This window comes from Anopheles aquasalis, chromosome 3, assembly GCF_943734665.1.
Source record: "Anopheles aquasalis chromosome 3, idAnoAquaMG_Q_19, whole genome shotgun sequence".
Taxonomy (NCBI): Eukaryota; Metazoa; Arthropoda; class Insecta; order Diptera; family Culicidae; genus Anopheles; species Anopheles aquasalis.
Genome location: NC_064878.1, coordinates 50,101,049 through 50,113,548, shown reverse-complemented (window position 1 = coordinate 50,113,548; position 12,500 = coordinate 50,101,049). Strand labels below are relative to the sequence as shown.

Below are 12,500 nucleotides of genomic sequence, written 5' to 3'. Positions count from 1 at the left end.
ACAGCTGCACCAGGTGGGGCTAGTTAGTTTATCAAGGGGTTACAACTACCGACTACCATTGTTACGAAAGCTTTAAATTTCAGAAGTTAAGATACCGTGAAGGCAGTCTTGAAGTTAAACAATCGAGAAGGTCTAAATCTATGTTAAAGTATTAACACATAACATACCCCAAAATGAAGTGATCGAGCAGAATGTATCGGTTAGGAGTATCAATTACAATCAATACAGCGAAAAGAATGTGCATCTGACGAGTAAGACAACGCAGTCAATAGAAAGCTTTACTTATGAGAATCATTTGCTGTAAGTTTCAATCCAAAACAACATAAATAGCATGTTGTTTTAGTGGTGGCTTATGTTATAGAAACCATTAGCAGCTAGTTTTATTTTTATTCTTATGATTACAATCAAAGTGGCTTCTGCATATTAAACAAATATTTTAAAATTAAAATTGAATGTTGGGCACTAAATAACTGTATCAAAATGGAGTAAATGGCATACATTCATGAGCATAAAATACAATCATTTCATACACAAACAGCCTAACAGACAATTAAAATAATTAGGTGATGCTGCAGCTTGAAATTTCTTTCAATAAAGTGAAATAAAACGTTTTCGCTATGGAAATGTGCAAAATTTAGCATCAATTCTTCGAATTATTGCGCTATCTTAATAGAGGCAATTGTAATAAACCACTTCATGTCAACTGTACACAAACAATTCAAAACCCCCTAGATCTCCTGCATGAAATTCTGGATTCCCCCCCCCCCCCCCTTCTGCCCTTGCAGTGATCGAGTAAATCGATTTTTATTGATACATACGCACATACGCAAACACGGATACATCCAAGAACAGCGAAATAAACATGAACTTATTGCAGGAATACATGAATACCAATTAGCTTATTATTTATTTCCAATTATCCTAACGGTCACCCACTTCCCGACATTAACTTCATCACCGGCATTCTGCTTTTTCGAAAAAGCCACTCGAATACCACCTCGCGCAAAGCTCGTTTGTGTTGCTCATATCCGGGGTACATCATAATTACCGGCGACATAAACTGGCACCGGGGCCGATGCCGACAGGAATGGCAGGTTGTTACTGTGGTTCATTTGGCAGAAGCCTCCGACCAATCGACCATCGGAACGCGTAGTTCTCGCAATCGATAGACACAACGAAACGTGGTGGACAGGGCTACTTCTTCGCTAATGAATTGTTTTCCAAAATGGCGGCCCAAGCGGTCATGGTGTGAGCATAAAAAATGCACCAACAAATGGCCACGCGTATCTGTCGGCCCCTATCAGACAACATCGGACTGCGTCTGTCTAGCAGTGCTGCTGCTGCTGTCTCCGGTGTCGATTGCTATCGATTACCGGGTAATTAGTGCGAAATGCATTTGGATGTTTCGATCCCCATCTGACCGGCCTGTCAAAACGGGGGGACCGGTACACGATGAATTTTAATTCAATTACCGGTCACCGGATGGAAGTGCTCGATATCAAACCGATTTGCCGGGTGGGGGGCAACCAAACCGGAGGCGTTCAGGGGATGGTTAGCAACAGTAAGACTCCGCCTCATGCCACTCGACCAGGATGACCTCAAAAAACAGGACGGGACATTCCCAAAGGCCTGCTTGCATTGTACGCGCGCGTTGCACTGCGAAATGCTCATTTTTAATCACAACTCAAGCTCGGATCGTGACCATCGCCGTCGTCCACGTCGTCGTCGTCATCGATGACAAAGTTGCTGTTCACGGAAGGGATCGAGCAGCGGAAACGAACGCTGTGAGTAGAGTGTGTGCCAAAAGTTTGGCCAAACTGGAGCATTATGGAATCCATTTGTAGAGTGACAAGCCGAGTGTGTCTGTGTGTCTGTGTGTCTGTGTGACAGAAGCAATTCGTATTCGAACTTGGTCGAACTTGTACGGGACGGGAATGCGGGACCGTGGACGGGTGGACATGATGTTTGCTCGTGCGGCAGCTGCCGACTGCACCCGGCAGCAAGTGGGTCAGCTAGTGGTAAACGGGGACTTTCAGGGAACGAGAGGGGAACTCTCCGCCCTTCACGTTTTGCCCCCGGGTCATCCATCCAACGGACCAAAAACCGTATGATATGTCCGGACCTCCTCCGCCCGAAAAATCAATCATTTCGTAATCAATCATCAACCGAAGCGAGAGCGATGAATTTGGGATCGCCTCGGATCGGGTTTTCGGTTCAAAAAGGTCAGCTTGCGGCACACTCCAAGCTTGTTTCTATATCGTTTTCTTTTCCCTCATTTTGGCCAAGTCCTCCCCGCAGCCATTACTCCAATGGTGTGGTCAAGGGATCAGTCTAATGGTGATTTGTGTGATGAATCATAAATTGCTCGTCAATCGTGTCCGTGGCATGTGTAGGAAATATGTTCTGAGCAGATCAGGGCGCAGATTGACACTAGAGCCAGCGATGATGGCACTAGCACGTCACAAAACTGTCAAAAAGAGTTTTAGAAACTATTTAATTTTATGGAGCTCGCTATTTGTAGAAACGATGAGAGAAATATACCGGTTCCATTCGCTTCATTGCTCATTCTGACGCAAAATGCATTCCTCGGGCCACACCAAAAATGTACTGAGGAACACCTAACCGAAGAGAAGCAGTGAGTCAGCACCCTCCTTTGAGTCAGCAGTTTGCAGAGAACCGTTCCGTTTGAATTCAAATTATAAGCTTGGCGTGTACGTGGTCAGCGTTACTAATGAACTGCAAGGAAAGCGGAATGCGGAAAACGAAAGAATTGCACAGAGAGCGAAAGAAATCGTGGCGTGGCCAGGCACATTCGCTTGCTGATGGCCTCTCGGCAAGAATTCGATCGGCACGTACACCTGGCCCTGACTTGCACAATTTTCAGGTATTTCTCCCCAGGGGGGGGGCTCTCCACTCACTAAATCGATTTGTGCGAGTGTGATGAACGGTTCTTCGCCTCATTTGATCAGACATTAATTTTGTTCGAATTAATCATTGCAATTATATCGAACGGAACGAACGTTATTGTATTAATAAGAATCCTTTGTTCCTTTGGAGAGTTCATAAAAATGGAAAAAGGTAATTGAGACCACAATCGAACCACTTTCCACAGTATAAGGCAGGTCGGGACGTAGAATAGAATAGGATAGGTCGGTTCAAAAGGCAAAAGCCGGTGGCGACGGCGAATGCCCTGCGGCACGTAATCGATCGAGGGATGCAATTCGATATGTATGCTGAACTCAACCGTCCGGACCACAATATCGAAACGTTCCGGAACGGAATGGAGCAAATTATTATGTTTCCGAACGAGGCAGGTCAGCTAGCTGCTAAGCAGGGCCCCAGGGGAACGTCGATGCCCGGTGCCCGGTGGGTGATGAATATTTATTCCCACCTTCCAGCGGCGCGCAGGTAAGCCAGCTAGCTAGTTCCCTGGTTGCGTCAGCTGCTGCGCCAAGAAGTTGTTCATCTGCCGACCTGGTCCCAGTCTGCAGCGTCCGGTATTCGACATTGACCACAGCTGACTGCAGCGTACCCTCGAAGTTCCGATACTGGCCAGTGGATTGATCGATCGAGCAGACCGAAGCGAACGGCGTAAAGCGGGAGGATGCGAAGGTGAAATAAATTGACCGAACACCCGGACAGGCCGCTGGAATAAGTTTCATCGAATTCCATTATTTCAGCACCGCTCGCCCGCTCGCTCGTTAGTTCCGTCCGGAATTCGGTGATCGATGTGTGTTTGGACGAGTCTTTGGATGTTTCTGTGTGCTGGATGCTAAGCAAGAGTTGAACTGAAGTGGTTTGCCGTTTGTTTAGAGTGTCCTTTATCAATTGTGAAGCCTAGAAGGCATCTACGATGAGTTGAGCTATTCAAAAGACCACCTTCCAGCGTTCCAAGGTTCCAGTTGGTCTACAAAAGCCCCCCGGAAAGGTGGAGGCGAAGGAACAGTTTTATTGAAATCGTTTATGGCTTCATTCGTTAGCACAAAGTACTTGAAGGTGGCGAGTTCCTACAACGGAGCGACTCCATTTGACCGAAGTAGGGCCAGTATTCCGGCCAGCAAAGCAAGAACTGAGTGGTTTTGAACCTTTCACGAGCGTTGTATCGTGTGGTACGTTCTTGCCGTGCGTTGTTCGTATGTCATGTACGTACTCCGTAGCCGAGATTATGATTGCCTTATTATTATTAGCTTGCATTAGCATATCAATTTGTAGGTCGCCATCGCCTCGGGGACTTCCATTCGTAGTCGCCTTTGAGCCTCGAAGCTTTCCTTTCGCTTTGGTACTTTGGATAGTGGCCGACCGGCCGGTGGTTGGATAGGAATTTCCGAGCAAAATGGTTCGGATTCTCGCCCCCCGGTTTGTGTTTGCTTCAACTTCTCGCACGAGTCGAGGCGATCCGATTAAGAAACGGAATCTTCGGAGGAATGTTTGCTCGGGGATCAAAATGTTGTCTCGGGAGTTGGGGAGCGATTGGGAAGAGTGTGCGTAAAGCAGCGGACCACATAAAGTCAAACACAAAGTGTGTGGGAAGCAGGTGAGAAAAGCAGGTCGAACGAAGTTTCCCCCTCTCACTGTCTGAAGGCAAATATGGTCTATCGGTTGGAATCGAGGTTTATCAGGATGATTGGAATGTTGGCAGCTGCTGGTTCAGCCCGTGGCTCTAGAGCACTTTAAGGTTTGAAGGATGTTTCCACTTCAAATTCAATTTCCAAATTTAAGAACGTACTCAACTCCTTTAAGGACTCTGAGTGGTACGATTGAAAGGCCGCAAGAGCCAGTAATTACTTCCCTTTTGAACACTAAACTTCCACGATCAAGCACGACCACAGGAAATGGATTGAACTGTCCACAACGAGAGTGCTGCACTGCCAGGCTTTGCGTTGGTTTAATGAAGCAATTCAATACGAAAATATACGCCCCGGAGCGTGGTGTACGCCCAGTACGGCTGGCCATAATCATTGAAATCAAATTATGGCCTCCTTTTAATCACCGACTTATCGTTTCCTTACCTTCACCTTCCTTCGAAGACACAAACACGCGCGCTCAAAGCGAATGAACCAAAAACCATTCGCGCAATAAACACTTTATCATCCCGTGAATGCCCCCCGGGTTAGGAAATGAGGGAGCTGGCTGCTGCAGGATCAACGCCATTTCCGTGAGCCAAGAGCGAACGGAAGGGGGTGCCAGGGAGCAACGATTTTTCCTTTGACTTGGCACCACTTGCCTCGAAGACGGGCAAGACCCGACGGCGGAAGAAAATGTATAATCGCATTTCGTTTTGTCGTTAATTGGCTGAATCAATCAAAATCACACTTTGGCCTCGTTAGCAGCGCGCGCGCGCGTTTAGTGCCACCACGCGGTGGAGGATTGATGGTATCGAGTGTGGCTGTCTCTGTATAATGGATGTGCTCCATTGCATAGTTAATGTTGGACTGCTGGAAGCTAATAAAATAGCGGCATCCTATCTTATGGCGTGGGCACTACTGGCTGTGGAATGCAGCCCGTTTTTGTTTGATGATGTTACTGTTTGAGGAACGAAGAAGCAACTGATGGTAGACTGTTGCTACGGTTGCCACTGTGCGTAGTAACCGCAGGTTGCGTATTTTCGATCGTAGTGACGTAGAAACATAAATGGTAATTTTGTTGATGGAAGAACTTTGAATAAAGAACACGCTGTTTCGAGGTATAACAGTTAGGAGATGGCAGATTGTTTAAAGTAATTAGATGAAGGAAAAAAGAATGATTTTTCATGGTTCATAATTTAGATCAGGGGCCCTAAAACTCATATTAGCATGCGCAGAAGAAAGTATCAACCAGTCCGCGGGCCATTTCATCAGATAATTTGTTGCTTCATGGCTTTATTAAATTAGCTTTTTCTCTCCAAAGCCCAACCGGAGCCGGATTTCGTGGCCAGAGAGCTGGTCCAAAACTGGTCGACGCGCCGGGAACACGAAATGATGTAGCTCCGAAATCCGATGATGGAGGCGCCAGGTAACCGGTAAAACAAATCGGGGTTTTTAGGGTTTTTTTTATTGAAATTTAAACGGTTAAATAAGCCAAGGGATTTCAAACTCCACGATATAGTGAAAAAAATTTAATAAAATGCCATAAAACATAAAATCAATGGTCCTACTTAACAAACATGAACATCACAAACGTTGCGGCGAGTTTGAGACCGCTGATTTTGTTAACGAAGAAGACGATGGAAGACAAATTGTACTGTGGGTCTTATTTGAAAAGAGGAAGCCATTGAAATTTATCACGAATTGCTGATGGTTGCATTGATAAAAGAATTAAACCATTCTGGCAACTAAAGGTTTCATTGGGATGGCAAAAGAGTTAGTGCAGTTATACATAGTTTAGCTGTATTTTTACTACTCCTCATTGTTTCCAGTGCACCGAAAGTCATAGCACAGAAGGGAAATTCATTATGTAAAATGTTGTTCCTACTCGAATGTATCTTAATTTTCCAAAAAAGTTTCCCACGATTTCGAACGCGCAAACTTCGCCTTCCCGGTAAGTTTTTCTGATGCTACGTCAGCAGAGTTTAATGGTGAAAGTGCCACACATTAATATGACCATAATTAGAGCTTTAGCGCGGGCGAGCGAGCGAGCGCACTAGTGAGGATGCCGGGTTTCGCAACAAAAGGCACATTAGCGCGCATAGAGTGCGGAAGTAAACTTTTCGCCATTTACGTCCTCTGCATCACGTCCTCCTCCACTATGCTATGCTGTTCAAAATTTGAAACAAATTAACCCTAATGATACGGTCCTCATCATGCCGCCCAAGCCACCACCGGTTTGGAGCAGCGAACGACCGCTGGAGCGTGCATCGTTCACGTCCACTTAGGCTACGCTACGTTGTTGGCGTTTATGTTTTTGGTGGCTAATGGTGTACCATTTCTTTTCTCATGTGTCTGTGTGGGTGTGTACGTGGTCCGTACTGGGCTCGCTGTATGCATGCAGCTCGGGAAAAGTGAGGTTAAGCGTTGCACAAACCGTGATCAAAAATTCACCACGCATCACGCCCGCAGCATCAGCACCAGGACCAGCAGCAGCAGGAGCAGCAAACTATTTGCCTTTTCAGAGAAGTTTTCAAGAAAGAAAAATCCGGGATCGGGAAAACTGCTTCGAGGCAACGGAGGAGTCCACGTGCTTCGCGACGTTATTGACAAAAGCAAAGTCCGCCCCCCCTCACCTCCCTTACCATTGACCTAGTTGCGTGTTTTCGTGCAAAGATCTGCTGCTGATGCTGATGCTGCTGCTGCCACTACAACTAATCCTGTGCCGATGGCTGCATCAGCTGCAAAAACATAACCTTGCCGGCGGAGAAGCAAAGCTCTCCAACAACACTCGGAAGAAGCCCGAGAGAAGTCTGTTGGCCGCTCCGGAACAACATATGATCTTCATCTGTGCCGTTCCGTGGAGTCGGGCCGGGTATTTCGGTTTGTTGAATAATCGTTTGCTCGCTCCACTGTTTTATATGCTGACCGTGCACGGCCCAGGAACAGCATCGTTAGGCAGGTTGTTGGTTGGTTCGAAACCTGGTGACGCAGAACGTAGCAGCTGCGCCGCGGGCAGCTGGGAGAACAACTTTTGGGTAAATAGCACTCACGCTGCCGCTAGAGCCGTCGTGCACGTATGGTGCAAGAAGGCGTACAGACGTAGCCGTCTTTTTGGTGGGCCCGTGTGTTTGCCTGAATGCGATGCGACCGTGGAACGATGTTTTGAAGCTGGATGTTCTAGCCAGCCAGCTAGCAAACTAGCCACATTTCTTAGGCAAGCAAAGGCCTTCCTAGATTTCGCACAAACACTCATCTCTTGTGCTGTTGTGAGAATAGAGAAGAGTAAGGCCCTCGAATGAAGAGGTAAATGGAATGGAATCATGAAGCCCTGATGGTACTACCTGCACCGAAGTGCATAGAGGTAGGGCTAAATTTTGTAAAAATGAACTCATTCAACGGGCACGAGCAAATATTTAATGAAATACATGCTAATCTTACATCATCACGGATGTAACACCAGCCCGCGTGTGCTACACTCGGGGAGAGCTGTATCGTTGAGTTCATTTTTGAGTTTTCGTTTTCCAGACAGACTTCCGGTCTGTCTCCCTCATAAGCGTTGAGTTCATTAGCGGCACCATAACGTGCCACTGGTTTACTGTTTAATACCGAATGGGCCCTTTCGAAAATAGAGGGAAACTTCGAAGCGCTGTTTCTACTCCAGATAAAAGCCAACCACCAGCCAGGTTAATCCAATGACCTACCGACACCGACGTCCGCTTTTAGGTCGAACACTGGCGAACCGGGGTACCGGCTAATGGCCTGTGCTTCCGTGACAAGCTATAATCGGGTCTTAAGTCCACTCTCCTTCCCCTCGCTTGGAATAACACCTTCCCCGAAAAACCACAACCCAATGCCCGATGCACGGCCTGTTAAGCACCTCCACCCCGGGGTGGGGGGTTAGTTCAAATCCATCCATCCGGCACTTTGAAGTGATGACCAGAAGCAGCATATAAGGTGCGGCACCTTTAGTGCTAGCTTTCTGTTCGTTAGTGTGCCGTCGGCTAATAATGGAGCGACCGAAACACCTCTCCTTGGTTGGTTGCAAGCACACACTCTACTGATTCGCGCGTCACTTGGCCTTCGCTTTTTCCCGGTGTCCCCCCGTTAGAGATTAGAGGCAATATTTTATAATTGTACAACACTCATGCATACACACATACCGAGCTGGTACGTGGTGTTATCTAAATTGAAATCTCTCCTAGAGAGTCCTAGCATCACCATCAGACGTTGTGACACTGCGGTCGGTTGGTTGGTTGGTGAGAAAGAATATTGGAGCACGCCGAAAAACCGCAGAGCCAAGGGTTGTTTCTTTTTTTTTTTTGGTGGAGGGGGCTGAAGAAAAGCCAGACTAATGGCGTACGGTGGTGGCGGCCACTGTGTTTTTGATGGAACGAAGGATAATACGATAGTTTAGAGGTTATGTAAAAGATCCTAGATAGATGGTTTGCCATTTTGTGCATGGGAGGGGCCTGACGATTCATGACGAAGAACACAGAACAACTCCCCATCGGTCGCTTGTGCCCGCCGGAAAGTGATGCAGTACATCAAGTAAAACATGCACGAGCGGCGTACAGTAATGATGGTACGTTGTACGCTTCTCGCTTCTTCTGGCTGGGCCCGTACGTGTGGCCGAAAGCGGCGAAAAATATCCGAAATAATCTGCCAGAAAATGGCCAAAAGTGTACTGCATCATCGATCCAGCACCGCCATCATCTCTTCGGAGCAAGCGGGCTCTCCGGTGACTAACAGGCCCCAACAAAACCCGGTAGCAGGAACACCGGCGGCTGAGTCGACATTACCGAGGTACGTCGTACGAAATCCTCTGCTTGTTCTTTTGGTGGTGGTGGTGTTGGTGGTGGGTATGCCAGGCCCATAACGACACCTCTACTGCCATCGGTTATGTCCTATAAGACCGTTCCGATAAGGCCTACGATAAATTGTGGTGTATTACTGGTACTGGAACGCTGGATCAGAAGCAGAAGCGTGTTGAGTGACAAGGGTTGTGCTGTGCTCTCCTCTCGCTCGCTTCGCGTGTGGCTCGTCATTTTGCGCATCTGCAGCAGTAAATGTTTTATTCGTTTGGATGAGACAACACCTTTTCAGAAGGAGCAGTGGATCGATTTTGAGGAAGGAATTACCAATCAGAGTTTGAGATTATCAACATGCAGCATGTGGAAATCCAGGAAAAAAGAAAGGAAACAAACAAATAGCCCACTTTGTTTCCAACAAAACCGACCCCTTTCGTGAGGCCGAACGACGTAACAAGTTGTAGGCTTGGTAGGCTCTTGTAACACGTCCCGTGTGGGATGCTAAGTGACTTCGTGTTGAATCTGATATGCACATCCTGAAAACTAACAATGTCACTTCCACCTCTGTGCGACGTAACACCGTCGTTGTCTTCACCACCAGTTGTTCCACCAGTTTGACGTGCGTTACACAAAAGTTGGTTCGAAATCAATGCTGACCGAATAAAGGGAGAAAGGGGCCAGAGGGTTGAGGGGGCACTTCGTGCGAATGAAAGTTTGGCCCCATTGGAGCCACTCTGTTTCAAGACACCATTTTCCACTTTATCGGGATGAGTGTGGGAGCTCTCTGGGGGGTGGAAAAAACTCGAGGAATCTCAATGACGATGGAATGACAAAGTTGGTTGGACGAATCCTTTACTTAGTGGGGAAAACACACACTCCAGCGCACTTTGAACTGGAAAGGGTATTAGAGGGAGCGAGAGAGGAAGAGAGAGAAGTAGACACGCATGGACGCACACATACACTTGAAACAATCGTAACGACACACAGCCTCGTAACTCGTAACACAATGGCATTGGGAAAGTCACACTTTTGTGGCCCTCTGGTCGGTCTGGGAATGCGTTGGATAAACTTTTGGCTGGCCGTGCAACCGTGCTCCCTTTCCTTTTCCGGTGCCGAGATGTGAATTCGGACGAATTGCGTCCTCTCTACCCGTTCCCCGGCACAGGAGCAACTCTAGGGGAGATTTCCGGAGAGCTGGAGTTGAAAACCATCGAAATGCAACGAGCTTCCCCTTCCGGGGGGACCTCTGCCGGCTCTCATGTCCGGCTGTGTGCATCCTCTGCCTTCCCGTAAAACTGTCCAGCCAATTTGGGCCCACCGGCCGGTGGCCTGTAAAAACGGTGGACGCTCCCTCCGGGCGTGTGTTCACAGCGGGAAGATAAGCGGGAATTTAAATTTACGAACATTAAACATATTTTCCATGCCCCCTTCCATGCCATGGTGAGAGAGACCGAGAGTTCCCTCGGATTGAAAGAACACTTTTTTGTTCCATTCCTGTTACAAAAAACCATCTGTTAGCGAGCTTTTAGCGAGCTGTTCTGCATGCCCTTTTTTGGCTGTGTTGGGTGCAGAGAAGAACAATTAGAAAAAACTGGCTGAGCAAAACGGAGTAGAACGTTCATCTTGGGTCATCAGAAGGCCCTGACCAGCATACCCGTTTAGCTTTTGGGGCGTGATACAAAACCGGACCAAATTGGAAACAACCACACCACGAACTCGGTGCTCCGTTAAATCGATTTAAGATTGCACCGATCTTGAAACTCATCACGGACTCTCGGTCCGAGCTTCTGTATGCTTTCTCTCTCTCTCGCGTGACGTTCGCTTCACGTTGATGCAGTGTCACTGCAGCACCAGTTTGCCCCGCAACAGTAAAGGAACGTGCTCCAATTTTCCACTGACCAATTGTGTGCTGATGGCGATGTAAAAAAATGTGTCCCGTTCGCCTCCCGGACTGGACTTCATTCGTTTGCGATTTGCGAGCTGTCACGTACCAGCGCTTCACTCCAGCGTTCCGGCGAGATCAGCGAGCGATGCACCACCAGTACAGGACCTGTTCGTGTTGAAGCACGTACGGTGAGCGAATTTTTGTACCGAGCTGGAATCAACTTCTAAGGCTGCATACACAATTTCTGTAACTAACTTTTCCGAGGGATTTTCAAACAATTTCAGTGCAGCAAAAATCGTGCGCAAAGTTAGTGAAGCGAAACGGAGGGGGCCACCGGAAAAAAACCGGAAACCATTATCAGTCACCTTGAATTTCCTCCCTCACTCCGCAGGTGCCAGTTCATCTGAAACCGGTTGAGCAATCGTAGAGAAAATGGAATGTATTAAAATGAAAACACATTTTCCCCAGTCGCACTCGCGCTCTTTCGCTCATTCACTATTAATTGTGCTCGATCGACCGAGATCGTCGGTTGGAGTGTTCCGTTGGCCATGTAGCTATGCTCCACTCCCAAAAGACCACGTTCGCTTTTCCATAAGGGACGATACGCAGGAAACAAAATTAATTATATGCAACGTTTTCCCACAGCAGCGGCAGCAGCAGCAGCAGGTCCGATCGTGCAGGATAATGCCAGGATACCCCAATGTGGGCTATCTGGAGCTTAACCGGTGACGGTCTCGTCACGGGTCATCGCAACGAATGGACCGGACGCAACGTTGGACACCGTGAACAGGGTGCACATGACACATCAATTTGCATTTTTCATTCGCGAATTGGAATCGCGTTGGAGTCGGGAAAAAAAAGAACGTAAGAGGAAATTCGAGCCCAATGCTCGAGGCTCGGTTTGTTGCAGTTTGTGTTCGGCGATTAAATATTTGACGAATGCTCGGTGGGGCGTGGTGGTTGAGTAATTAATGCAATATTAATTTCGATTAAGGGAATGCAGATTGTATTCGTGAAAGAATGATACAGGAATGTGCAAAAAATATTTTAATAAAATCTGCAGAAGAAATCAATTGCAGAATGTATTTTTTATGATGCATTAAGGACTCTTAAGGTGTCAGTGCTTAAAAGCTACTGCACTCAGACACGAACAAAATACAGTCAAATGTTAATTATTAGCTGTAAATATTGCTCTAGTGCAGTCGCTACTAGACGTCAGCTACACTATAATTCATTCAGAAC

The 12,500-nt window shown here is 47.3% G+C and overlaps 1 protein-coding gene across 4 annotated transcripts in view; it reads right to left on the bottom strand.

Annotated features, from left to right (window-relative positions):
* LOC126575560 (uncharacterized) overlaps positions 1-12,500 on the bottom strand; it is a 57,299-nt gene that overhangs the window by 6,098 nt on the left and 38,701 nt on the right. The window lies entirely within an intron of this gene.